The following is a 13,883-nucleotide window of genomic DNA, read 5'->3' as shown; positions in this document are numbered from 1 at the left end:
GTCATTTTCACAATGTTGATTCTTCCAGTCCTCTTTTTTACTTTTTTCCTAGCAGTTGTTTTCATATTCCCATCCTGTTTTATTTTCCATATGGAGATAATCCAATATGAATTTCCCTTCTCATATGAAAGATACAAATATTTGCTAAGAAATAAGGAGTGAGATCTTACTACCTCTTATATAATACTCATGTAAGTTTACAGATATGTATTTATTTAATCACCATAAATATTTATGTGTTTACCATATACTTTTAAACCATGATTCAGGTACATTGTCAAAGTATCAATATGATTTTATAATTATTTCCTCTTTAAGAGCACTTAGTATAAATATTACTCTCAAATATATGCTAATGCAAAAATTCATTTAGTAAGATTAACTGAACAAGATAAATGATATTTAGTAAGTTGTTTGCATTTAATGCTGTTAACAATTGTTAATATACTATAGTTTCAATAAATACACTAAAGCTCATATTTTAAGGTGAGATTTAATATAATGTGAGCTATACTTCATGAAGTATATATTCAGCTATACCATGAAGTATAGCTCATATTTTACAAAGCATTAAAATTCAATCTAACTACTTTATGGGATGAATTAATCACTAAAGGACCATGATATGGAATATCATCCAAATACTCTTCTTCCTTAGAATCAAAGGATCAGCCTTGGCAAAAAGGTTTCAGATTATGCGCAGCACTTAAATAGGTAATACATAAGTTTGTGACTGCCATGTATAGTTAACAATTCTTGACATATTTAATAAGGATCTCAACCTAGATCTCATTTAATGTCATATATAATAACAACTATAGAAAATTAAAGGAATCCACTTGCCTTGTGATTGGCCCCAGACTTAAAAGACCCTGTAATTTCCTGATAAACTTACATAATAACTGAAGAAAAGAAAAATAACCTTCTACATATTTCTTCCTTCTTTCCCAAGAGAGGCATCAGTTCCTTGTAGAATGATTCTTAAAAGTTGCTATTGAGCTGTCAATGTCTGAAGTCTATTTGCTATGGGATTGTCATGGATATTTCTTCTAAACCCATCCCAATCACCAACTACCTCATCTGTGCTGTTTTTGAACTCTATCTCAATGAATGCCCAATCTATTCCCTGAACTGCCATGGTTGAAACCCTGGATTAGACTTCCCTTATTCAAATCTCTGGTCTGCCTCAATAGCTATTTGACTTTTGGTGTTCTACTTTATTTCTCTGCATCTCAGCTTTCCTATTGATAAGAAGGAGATAAAAATAGTATCTAATTACTATATTTGAATGTTTGTATCTTCCTCAAAATTCATGTGTTGAAATCCTAACCCCCAAAAATCATGGTATTAGGAGGTGGGGCCTTTGAGACGTGCTTGGGTCATGGTGGTAGAACTCTCATGGATGGGATTCATGCCTTAAAAAAGAGACTCCAGTGGGATCCCTTGTCACTTCCACCATGTGACGACACAGTGAGAAGGCAGGAAACCAGGAAGAGGACTCTCACCAGAAGGCAACCATGCTGATAACTTGATCTTGGAGTTTTCAGACTCCAGAACTGTGAGCAGTAAGTTTCTGTTGTTTATAAGATATACAGTCAGTGATATTTTGTTATAGCAGTCCTAATGGACTCATACACTAACTAATAGGTTGGTTATGAACATAAATGAAATAATATATATAAATAACTTAGCAAAGTGCCCAGCATATACTAAGTACTCATTAAATATTATCCTCTGCTCCATTTCCATCTGTTTGCTAAATAAAGATTCTTGCTCTACGTAATTACTATCATGTAATGATACATGATCATGTATTATTTACTCACCTGTATAGTTCTTCATGCCAAAAGATTGGGCTTTGATAACTTTATCACACTCTACCTATCTCTCATTAAATTGTACAAACTTTGAGGGCAGAGCTCATGACACATTTATTTTATCCTCTTTGTTGGAAACCATAAGCTTTTTTTGATTTTGTTTTGCAAAAATAAATATAAATGAATAGATCCTGATTATGATGGACATGGTTTTTAATGATCATATTAACTAAATGGAGTGGATGTACATCTCTAGGTCAACATTTCCTGAATTTGAGCTATCTGTTAGAACTAGTAGTTTTTAATTTTATAATGTGGAAAAGATAGAAAAATAGAAATATACAAAAATATATCCATGAGTTATTATACATTCACATATTTAATAGCTCTGTTCATTAAGAGGCACTAGAAACAATGACACCACATTAATAATGAGCATGCTTATTCCCTATATCTTAATTTCTAAACAACATTCTTCAATAAAAGGAACAAGTTACTTTGGAAAAATGCTTAATTCCAGTGGTTAATTTCTAGAGCAGAGAAAATTCTAGATAAGCTTGGAATTGCTCATAGGGTCAAAAAGTAAGGATATGTTAAAAAAAAAAAAAAAAAAAAAAGATGGGCTGGAAAAAATTGAGCTCAAAATTTATAGTGATAGAGAGAGCAGAGAGCAGAAGCAAGAAAAACTGCAATCCTGTAGCCTGTAGAACAAAAACCACATTCACAGAAAGATAGACAAGATGAAAAGGCAGAGGTCTATGTATGAGATGAAGGAACAAGATAAAACCCCAGAAAAACAACTAAATGAAGTGGAGATAGGCAACCTTCCAGAAAAAGAATTCAGAATAATGATAGTGAAGATGATCCAGGACCTCGGAAAAAGAATGGAGGCAAAGATCGAGAAGATGCAAGAAATGTTTAACAAAGACCTAGAAGAATTAAAGAACAAACAAAGAGAGATGAACAATACAATAATTGAAATGAAAACTACAGTAGAAGGAATCAATAGCAGAATAACTGAGGCAGAAGAACGGATAAGTGACCTGGAAGACAGAATGGTGGAATTCATGGCTGTGGAACAGAATAATGAAAAAAGAATGAAAAGAAATGAAGACAGCCTAAGAGACCACTAGGACAACATTAAATGCAACAACATTCGCATTATAGGGGTCCCAGAAAGAGAAGAGAGAGAGAAAGGACGACAGAAAATATTTGAAGAGATTATAGTTGAAAACTTCCCTAACATGGGAAAGGAAATAGCCACCCAAGTCCAGGAAGTACAGTGAGTCCCATACAGGATAAACCCAAGGAGAAACACGCTGAGACACATAGTAATCAAACTGACAAAACTTAGAGACAAAGAAAAATTATTGAAAGCAGCAAGGGAAAAATGAAAAATAACATACAAGGGAACTCTCGTAAGGTTAACAACTGATTTCTCAGCAGAAACTCTACATGCTAGAAGGGAGTGGCATGATATACTTAAAGTGATGAAAGGGAAGAACCTACAACCAAGATTACCCAGCAAGGATCTCATTCATATTCGATGGAGAAATCAAAAACGTTACAGACAAGCAAAGGCTAAGAGAATTCAGCACCACCAAACCAGCTCTCCAACAAATGCTAAAGGAACTTCTCTAAGTGGGAAACACAAGAGTAGAAAAAGACCTACAAAAACAAACGCAAAACAATTAAGAAAATTGTCATAGTAACATACATAGCAATAATTACCTTAAACGTGAATGGATTAAATGCTCCAACCAAAAGATACAAGCTTGCTGAATAGATACAAAAACAAGATCCATATATATGCTGTCTACAAGAGACCCACTTCAGACCTAGGGGCACATACAGACTGAAAGTGAGGGGATGGAAAAAGATATTCCGTGCAAATGGAAATCGGAAGAAAGCTGGAGTAGCAATACTCATATCAGATAAAATAGACTTTAAAATAAAGAATGTTACAAGAGACAAGGAAGGGCACTACATAATGATCAAGGGACCAATCCAAGAAGAAGATATAACAATTATAAATATATATGCACCCAACATACGAGCCTCTCAATACATAAAGCAACTGCTAACAGCTCTAAAAGAGGAAATTGACAATAACACAATAATAGTGGGGAACTTTAACACCTCACTTACACCAATGGACAGATCATCGAAAATGAAAATAAATAAGGAAACAGAAGCTTTAAATGACCCAATAGACCAGATAGATTTAATTGATATTTATAGGACATTCCATCCCAAAACAGCAGATTACACTTTCTCCTCAAGTGTGCGCAGAAAATTCTCCAGAATAAATCACATCCTGGGTCACAAATCAAGCCTCAATAAATTTAATAAAACTGAGATCATATCAAACATCTTTTCTGACCTTAATGCTATGAGATTAGAAATGAATTACAGGGAAAAAAACGTAAAAAACACAAACACATGGAGGCTAAACAATACGTTACTAAATAACCAAGAGATATCTGAAGAAATTTAAAAATACTTAGAGACAAATGACAACGAAAACACGATGATCCAAAACCTATGGGATGCAGCAAAAGCAGTTCTAAGAGGGAAGTTTATAGCAATACAATCCTACCTTAAGAAACAAGAAATAACTCAAATAAACAATCTAACCTTACACCTAAAGCAATTAGAGAAAGAAGAACAAAAAAACACCAAAGTTAGCAGAAGGAAAGAAATCATAAAGATCAGAGCAGAAATAAATGAAATAGAAACAAAGAAAACAATAGCAAAGATCAATAAAACTAAAAGCTGGTTCTTTGAGAAGGTAAACACAATTGATAAACCATTAGCAAGACTCATCAAGAAAAAGAGGGAGAGGACTCAAATCAATAAAATTAGAAATGAAAAAGGAGAAGTTACAACAGACACTGCAGAAATACAAAGCATCCTAAGAGACTACTACAAGCAACCCTGTGCCAATAAAATGGATAACCTGGAAGAAATGGACAAATTCTTAGAAAGGTATAACCTTCCAAGACTGAACCTGGAAGAAACAGAAAATATGAACAGACCAATCACAAGTAATGAAATTGAAACTGTGATTAAAAATCTTCCAACAAACAAAAGTCCAGGACCAGATGGCTTCAGAGGTGAATTGTACCAAACATTTAGAGAAGAGCTAACAAACATCCTTCTCAAACTCTTCCAAAAACTTGCAGAGGAAGGAACACTCCCAAACTCATTCTGTGAGGCCACCATCACCCTGATACCAAAACCAGACAAAGTTACTACAAAAAAAGAAAATTACAGACCAATATCACTGATGAATATAGAAGCAAAAATCCTCAACAAAAGACTAGTAAACAGAATCCAACAACACATTAAAAGGATCAAACACCATAACCAAGTAGGGTTTATCCCAGGGATGCAAGGATTCTTCAATATATGCAAATCAATCAATGTGATACCCCATATTAACAAATTGAAGAATAAAAGCCATATGGTCATCTCAATAGATGCAGAAGAAGCTTTTGACAAAATTCAACACCCATTTATGATAATAATTCTCCACAAAGTGTGCATAGAGGGAATCTACCTCAATATAATAAAGGCCATATATGACCAATCCACAGCAAACATCATTCTCAATGGTGAAAAACTGAAAGCATTTCCTCTAAGATAAGGAACAAGACAAGGATGTCCACTCTCACCACTATTATTCAACATGGTTTTGGAAGTCCTAGCCATGGCGATCAGAGAAGGAAAAGAAATAAAAGGAATACAAATTGGAAAAGAAGAAGTAAAACTGTCACTTTTTGCAGATGACATGATACTATACATAGAGAATCCTAAAAATTCCACCAGAAAACTATTGGAGCTAGTCAATGAATTTGGTAAAGTTGCAGGATACAAATTTAATGCACAGAAATCCCTTGCATTCCTATACACTAATGATGAAAAATCTTAAAAAGAAATTATGGAAACACTTCCATTTACCATTGCAACAAAAAGAATAAGATACCTAGGAATAAACCTACCTAGGGAGACAAAAGACCTGTATGCAGAAAACTATAAGACACTGGTGAAATAAATTAAAGATGATACAAAAAGAGGGAGAGATATACCAAGTTCTTGCATTGGAAGAGTTAACATTGTGAAAATGACTATACTACCCAAAGCAATCTACAGATTCAATGCAATTTCTATCAAACTACCAGTGGCATTTTTCATAGAACTAGAACAAATTATCTCAAAATTTCTATGGAGACACAAAGGACCCTGAATAGTCAAAGCCATCTTGAGGGGAAAAAACGGAGCTGGAGGACTCAGACTCCCTGACTTCAGACTATACTACAAAGCTACAGTAATCAAGACAATATGGTACTGGCACAAAAACAAACATAGATCAATGGAACACGATAGAAAGCCCAGAGATAAACCCATGCACCTATGGTCAAGTAATCTATGACAAAATAGGCAAAGATATACAATGGAGAAAAGACAGTCTCTTCAGTAAGTGTTGCTGGGAAAACTGGACAGCTACATGTAAAAGAATGAAATTAGAACACTCCCTAACACCATACAGAGAAATAAACTCAAAATGGATTCGAGACCTAAAAGTAATACCGGACACTATAGAACTCTTAGAGGAAAACATAGGAAGAACACTCTGACATAAATCACAGCAAGATCTTTTTTGATCCACTTCCTGGAGTAATGGAAATAAAAATAAAAATAAACAAATGGGACCTAATGAAAATTAAAGGCTTTTGCACGCAAAGGAAACCATAAACAAGATGAAAAGGCCACCCTCAGAATGGGTGAAAATATTCACAAATGACTCAATGGACAAAGGATTAATTTCCAAAATATATAAACAGCTCATGCAGCTCAATGTTAATGAAACAAACAACCCAATCCAAAAATGGGCATAAGACCTAAATAGACATTTCTCCAAAGAAGACATACAGATGGCCAAGAAGTATATGAAAAGCTGCTTAACATCACTAATTATTAGAGAAATGCAAATCAAATCTACAATGAGGTATCACCTCACACCAGTCAGAATGGCCATCATCAGAAAATCCAGAAACAACAAATGCTGGAGAGGGTGTGGAGAAAAGGGAACCCTCTTGCCCTGTTGGTGGGAATGTAAATTAATACAACCACTATGGAGAACAGTATGCAGGTTCCTTAAAAAACTAAAAACAGAATTACCATATGATCCAGCCATCCCACTACTGGGCATATACCCAGAGAAAACCATAATTCAAAAAGACACATGCACCCCAATGTTCATTGCAGCACTGTTTACAATAGCCAGGTCATGGGAACAACTATATGCCCATGGACAGATGAATAGATAAAGAAGATGTGGTACATATATACAATGGAATATTACTCAGCCATAAAAAGGAACGAAATTGTGTCATTTGTTGAGACGTGGATGGATCTAGAGACTGTCATACAGAGTGAAGTAAGTCAGAAAGAGAAAAACCAATATCGTATATTAAGGCATGTATGTGGAACCTAGAAATATGGTACAGATGAACCGGTTTGCAGGACAGCAGTTGAGACACAGATTTAGAAAACAAATGTATGGACAACAAGGGGGGAAAATCACGGGGGGGTGGGGATGGTGGTGTGCTGAATTGGGTGATTGGGACTGACATGGATACACTGATGTGTATAAAATTGATGACTAATAACCTGCAGTATAAACAAACAAACAAAAATACAACTAATACTAAACTTTCTTTGGGTTATTTGTATGGAACTATGTTAACATAAATGTTTCAGACGTTACATGAAATTTCTAAAGATCTTATATGTTCTGGTATAATGTTATAAGTCATAATTATAGTTATTACTTTAAAATGTATATCTCAGAAATAAAATTCTTTTTTTTTTTTTTTTTTTTTTTTTTGTGGTACGCGGGCCTCTCACTGTTGTGACCTCTCCCGTTGCGGAGCACAGGCTCCGGACGCGCAGGCTCAGCAGCCACGGCTCACGGGCCCAGCAGCTCCGCGGCATGTGGGATCTTCCCAGACAGGGGCACGAACCCGCATCCCCTGCATTGGCAGGCGGACTCTCAACCACTGCGCCACCAGGGAAGCCCAGAAATAAAATTCTTAATAAAGGGCTTCTCTGGTGGCTCAGTGGCTGAGAATCCACCTGCCAATGCAGGGGATACGGGTTCATGCCCCCGTCCAGGAAGATCCCACATGCCGCGGAGTGGCTGGGCCCATGAGCCATGCCTGCTGAGCCTGTGCATCCGGACCCTGTGCTCTACAGCGGGAGAGGCCACAACAGTGAGAGGCTCACATACAGAAAAAATAAAAAATAAAAATCTTAATAAAAAAATGTATAGTGATTTTGTTGAATCATAATCCCTAATATAAACTAAACATCCATGAGTGCATGCTTATATAAAGTACATCATAAACCCTGTAATTTGGTGGATTTAACAAGACACAATATCATTTCTGTGTTATTCTTGCCAAACACTCATACTTAGTCCAATCATCAAAAAACACCAGAAAAATCCATATTAAGGTATTTCTACACAATAACTGAAAAATACTCTTCAAAAAATCAGTCATGAAAAAGAAGAAAGACTGAAGGAAACTAAGGAGAAATAACAACTTAATGTAATGTTGGGACTTGAATCCTGAAACAATGAAAGGACCTTAGTGGAAAAATTTGGTAAAATCTGAATAAATTCTAAAGTTTAGTTAATAGTATTACACCAAGGTTAAATCTCTATTTGTGATGCTTATACCATAATTTTATAAGATGGTAACATGAAGGAAATCTGGGAGGGTTATATAGAAAATATTTTTATTACTTTTGCAGCTTTTTGTATGTCTAAAAATTAGTTCAAAATAAAAACATATATGCAAACCATATATCTGATAATAGGTTAATATCCAATATATAAGGAAATCATACAACTCAGTAGCCAAAAAAACAAACAAACAAAAAAAAACCCAATTAAAAAATAGACAAGGGACCTGAATAGACATTTTTGCCAAGAAGACATACAGATAGTCAACAGGTACATGAAAAGGTGCTCAACATCACTAATCAGGGAAATGCAAATCAAAATCACAAGGAGATGTCACCTCAAACCTGTTAAGATAGTTATTATCAAAAAGACAAGAGATAACAAATGATAGGGAGGAAGTAGAGGAAGTAGAACCCTTGTACACTGTTGGTGGGAATGGAAGCTAGTACAGCCACTATGGAAAATGGCATGGTGTTTCTTCAAAAAATTAAAAATAGAACTACCATATGAAACAGTAATTCTACTTCTGGGTATATATTCAAAGGATATAAAACCATTTCCTTGAGCAGACATCATAGCCCCATATTCACTGCAGCATTATTCATAATAGCCAAAGTACTGAAAGGACCAAGGTATACATCGACTGATCAAGAAAATATGAGGAAATATATATAATGGAATAATAGCCTTAAAAAAGAAGAAACTCCTGTTATTTGTGGCAATATGGATGAACCTGGATGGCATTGTGCTAAGTGAAATAAGCCAGACAGCAAAAGATGAATGCTACATGGTATCACTTATATGTGGAATCTAAAAGAAAGGAAGGAGGGAAAGAAGGAGGGAAGTTGAATTCATAGAAACAGAGGGTAGCAGGGGCTGGGGTGGGGTGGGGAAGATAGGAAGAAGCTGGTTAAAGAGCACAAACTTTTAATTGTAAGATGAAGAAAGTCTGAGGATCTAATGTATAATCATCATCTATGATTGATGACTGTATTGTATAATTGAAATTTCCTAAGAGAGAACTTAAATCTCTCTAAACAACAGCAACAAAAAGGCAGGCAAATATGTGAAGTGAGGAATGTGTTAACTCTATGGGGAGAATCCTTTCACAATGTATTTGTATTTCAAATTGTCACATTGTACATGTTAAATGTCTTACAATTGTATTTGTCACTTATACCTTAATAAAGCTGAAAGTTTTGCTCCTTTTTAAGTAATGAATAATCATTAATTATAGAGCTGTTAGGGAGTTTCAAGTTCTGTGTCATATTCAACTTTGATTAGTCAGGATAGGCTAGGAGAGATGCTTCACAAATGACTACAAGTTTTTAATGGCTTAATATAACCAAGGTTTATTGCTCACTCGCTGTCTTCTACAGGCCTTACCAATTCTCTAGGAAAGTCTCCATGGGATAATACAGATACTTAGGCTGGTGGAGGCTTTGCCATTCTGGGTGGGTACACTACTTGGAATATATGACATCTTTTGTCAATATGGCATGGGATGAGGGAACATGATTGCTAAAAATTGAAAACTAAATTCTTTACTTCTAAAGTGATATTTGCAACATTTCATTGGTCACATAGCCACATCTAACACCAAAAAAAAGACAGTGATCTTTAACCCATCATGAATTAGAAAGTGAGAGAAATAATATACTGGTAAACTTTTATCTTAGGCTCCAATTATTCATGAATTAATTAGCACTGATCATTTTTCAGCAAAGAACACCTTCTGCTCTGGGTAGAGCATCATCTTGGAATGAGATCCTAACTTCTCCACATAATAGCTGTGACATTGAGCAAGGTATGTAATCTTTCCCACCCCTGTTTATTGCTTTGTTGAATGATGATGGTGCTCTTCCTCTTGCAGTGCTCTTATGGACATTAATTGAATTAATGTATACAAATCTTCTGGTACAGTTCCTCACATATTTAGAAAAAATATCTTTAATAAATTGAGGAAGTATTGTGAGTATGGACACATAGCTGCACCAGGGTTAGTATCTGATTTGTATTAAGCTCTTCAATCAATAGTCCCTCATCTGTGAAAAGAGCTATGTGGTGCTTATATCCTGATATTTCCCTTTTCCTGTATGTGTGGGCACGTGTATATGTGTATCAGATGGTGATGATAGGATATATATTTATACATATTCATATATGTATATCTCTCACTGAGCATAGGTAAAGAGCATGATTGCCATCTGAAACCCCAGATTCTTCTATGATATTGTTGGAAATTGAAAATCATAAAACCCCACAAGGAGAAGATAAGTTATCTCAGAAAGGGTGAAGTAATATATCTTGTTTATCCTGTAATTTTTCCTCTGTATAGAGCTGTTTCTTATCTTTGAAACTGGCAGATATCATGGGAGTCCTTAAAAAACTTATCCAACTGAGTGGGATAAGTTTTATATTCTTATAAAACTTATCCCACTGTATTCTCATTTCCATCATATTTTTATGATGGAAATCATAAAAAATGATTTCCATTTTTTGATGGAAATGATTTCATTTCCAACATTTATTTTTCATAAATATCATCATTTATTTCAGGCAAGATCTCAAAAACAATAAAACCAAATTGTACCAGAAAGTGTCAGCAAAAATTATCCCTCTCTTAGGAAGTCTGTAAGATTCCAAAGTGACGGGGTGTGAGCACAGCTTTGTGTGCAGGAGCACATCATGCTGCCAGGTGTCCTCTGGAGGTGGATATCTAGATGAGGGACAAGGGAAGAATCCAACTCTAGGATCTTGAGCTGTGTTAAGACATGGTCAATTCTTGGGCTGGAAAATTCAGACGCCAGTTCCAGAGATGAAGCTGTTCAAAAATGGTCTGAGTTGAAGCTTAGCCATAGGTTTGGAATCCTAGGAAGATTTGGTAGTTGTATTCTTGGTCCTGATCTCTGAATTATAAACAGTGTTATGTGGTTAGGCAACAGAACTGTGAAAAGAAGGACTATGGCAGAAAAGCCAGTAGTTGGTCGGGAACGTCAAGCATCCACTTTCCATGTCCTTATGCATCACAGGTGCGGCCAACTGTGAGCAAACCAGGTTCATTTATTCTTTTCAGCCATGTTCATCAGCCGATGCTCTAAGTCTTGATTTATATCTCATTTCCATCATATTTTTTAAACCATAGTACATTCATATATTCTCATTTCCATCATATTTTTTAAACCATAGGTCATTCAACTTTTCTAACACTGTCAGCTAAAAAAATTCTGTCTTAATTTTTATTACTCTGAGACCTTAGGATCTATCATTTGGGTGTGGTAAGGCATTAAATTTTATGTCCAAGGTGTCAGCTCATTGATTTCCTGGGTATGCATTGCAATTAGGAAGTTGCAAACTACATAAAAAATTCCATAGAATACAAGTTTACAAAGTTGAAATGAATAGTGTATCTTGTGAGGATACATGGATATAAAGAAGCAAATATGACTTTATTCACTACTATTATTCACTTATTCAACAATTAGTTTTTTAACCATCTGTTATGTGCCAGGCACTGTTAAGTATATTGCAGATACAGCTGGAAACAACACCAACCAAAATAAGATCCCTGTCTTCTTGGAAGAGAGAGATAATAAGTACATAAGACCATAAATAAGATTGTTTCAGAGAGTGACGAGTGCTATGAAAGATGTCAGAGAGGGTGATTGGATAGGAAGAGAGGGAAAGGAGAGTTATCTTTAATAGAGTTTTGGCCAGGCTGCTTTGAGGAGATGACATTTCAGCTGAAAACTGATTAATGAGATTGGTTCAGTCATGTGAAGATCTGTGGAAGAGTGTTCCAGGCAAAGGGAACACCTAGTCATGCTAGTGAAATAAAAATGACCTTATCTGGATAAGGAGTAGAAAGAAGCTCTTCGTTCAGCGTAGCTGGAACAAAATGAGGGAAGAAAATCTTAGCAGGACATGAAATGAGAGGGGTAGGAGACATATTTTGAGAAGTCTTCTTAGTTGTGATAAAGTGTTTGGGTTTATTTCTAATTATAAGAATATCTTAATTCTCCTGAACCTCATAGATAGATTGATAGCTTAGTAGATAGAGAGATAACTGATACATAGATAATAAATAGATAAATACAACTTTAATTAAAATAAGTAACATGGAACACAACTGCTTTAAAAAAAAAGAAACTTTCACAGTCACTACCTTTGACATTATCAATGGTCAATGAACTGTGGCCCCTTCATATCTTTAAAATCCACCACACATTCTGGCATTTATTTTCCTACCTTGCCAAATTTAGCACTACATGCTTCACTGTTTCCCTTACATACTAATAGAATAAAACACCTGGATAAATTTGCTCTTGGAGTCTTGGCAGCACTATTATTCACTATTGAATAGTGTCGACTGAAAAGGATCTGACCTGAAAATCTACACTAGAAGCCAACAATATCCATGCATCATGCTCATAAGCTTGTTAATATATGCCAATACTTATCCTAAAAATGCTGGCTCCTCCCTGCCCAAATGAGGGCATATGGTTTTCATAAAAGTTATTAGTACTGGATGCTGAACTACTAGGTCATTGTTTTATTTATTCAGTAAGCACTTATTATAGCTAAATATATCTGATACAATACACCCTTTAGAATATTATAATGCAGAAGAAAAAAATCATATGGTAAGTTGCATAGTAAAGGTATTATAAATTTAAGTGTGGAGAAAAGAATGTGGCAAATTACATTATAAAGATATCTATAAATTCTGTGAGGGTATAAAATAAATATCTCCAGTATTGGAAGAAGAATTAGAGAATAAACCTCAGGAATTCAGAAAAGTTAAATTTATTTGTGTCTCTAACCCCTTTCCCAGTGAGGATGTTGGACCCGTTAAGAAACACAAACACATAAAGTATCTTTCATAGAGTACTTGCTCAATAAATATTTGAATATATATGTAAATATATTTCAGTTGTTGTGCTAAGGCCTCCCCTGACTGGTGTCTTGCCTGCCTTTTGTAATGTCCAGTTATACCCGTTTGTATTGATCAAGACCTTGTTCATTTGATCTCTTGCTCAACGGTGAAGTCTTATCTACATTTGGCTGTCTGCTTGGTATTGCCTTCTATTTAGGATCATTCATATTCACTGTTAATGTGCTGGTCTAACTGACCATTCAGATCTCCTGAGACATGCTCATATTTCACACTCTGATTTTGCTGTGGCCAATATGGTGAGGTCTAGTGAACACATTTTGTGATGTGTTTCCTGTTTGGTTACTGGATGGTTTTGGCTTAGAAATTCTGTTTTATTTCTAGCTTCTTGTCATACTAGTGTTAATTATGGGTACTA

At 35.2% G+C, this 13,883-nt stretch overlaps 1 long non-coding RNA gene across 8 annotated transcripts in view; it reads left to right on the top strand.

Moving 5' to 3' along the window:
* The window catches only part of LOC136793801 (uncharacterized), a 1,119,572-nt gene that overhangs the window by 262,395 nt on the left and 843,294 nt on the right, over nucleotides 1-13,883 (top strand). For all 8 annotated transcript variants that reach the window (XR_010839590.1, XR_010839589.1, XR_010839593.1 and 5 more), the window contains one exon: nucleotides 10,294-10,378. This is a non-coding gene — a long non-coding RNA (uncharacterized lncRNA). The remainder of the gene's footprint in view (nucleotides 1-10,293; nucleotides 10,379-13,883) is intronic.

Source organism: Kogia breviceps, chromosome 3, assembly GCF_026419965.1.
Source record: "Kogia breviceps isolate mKogBre1 chromosome 3, mKogBre1 haplotype 1, whole genome shotgun sequence".
Lineage (NCBI taxonomy): Eukaryota > Metazoa > Chordata > Mammalia > Artiodactyla > Physeteridae > Kogia > Kogia breviceps.
The sequence above is the reverse complement of the archived record's forward strand: the minus strand, read 5'-3'. Positions and strand labels throughout refer to the sequence as shown.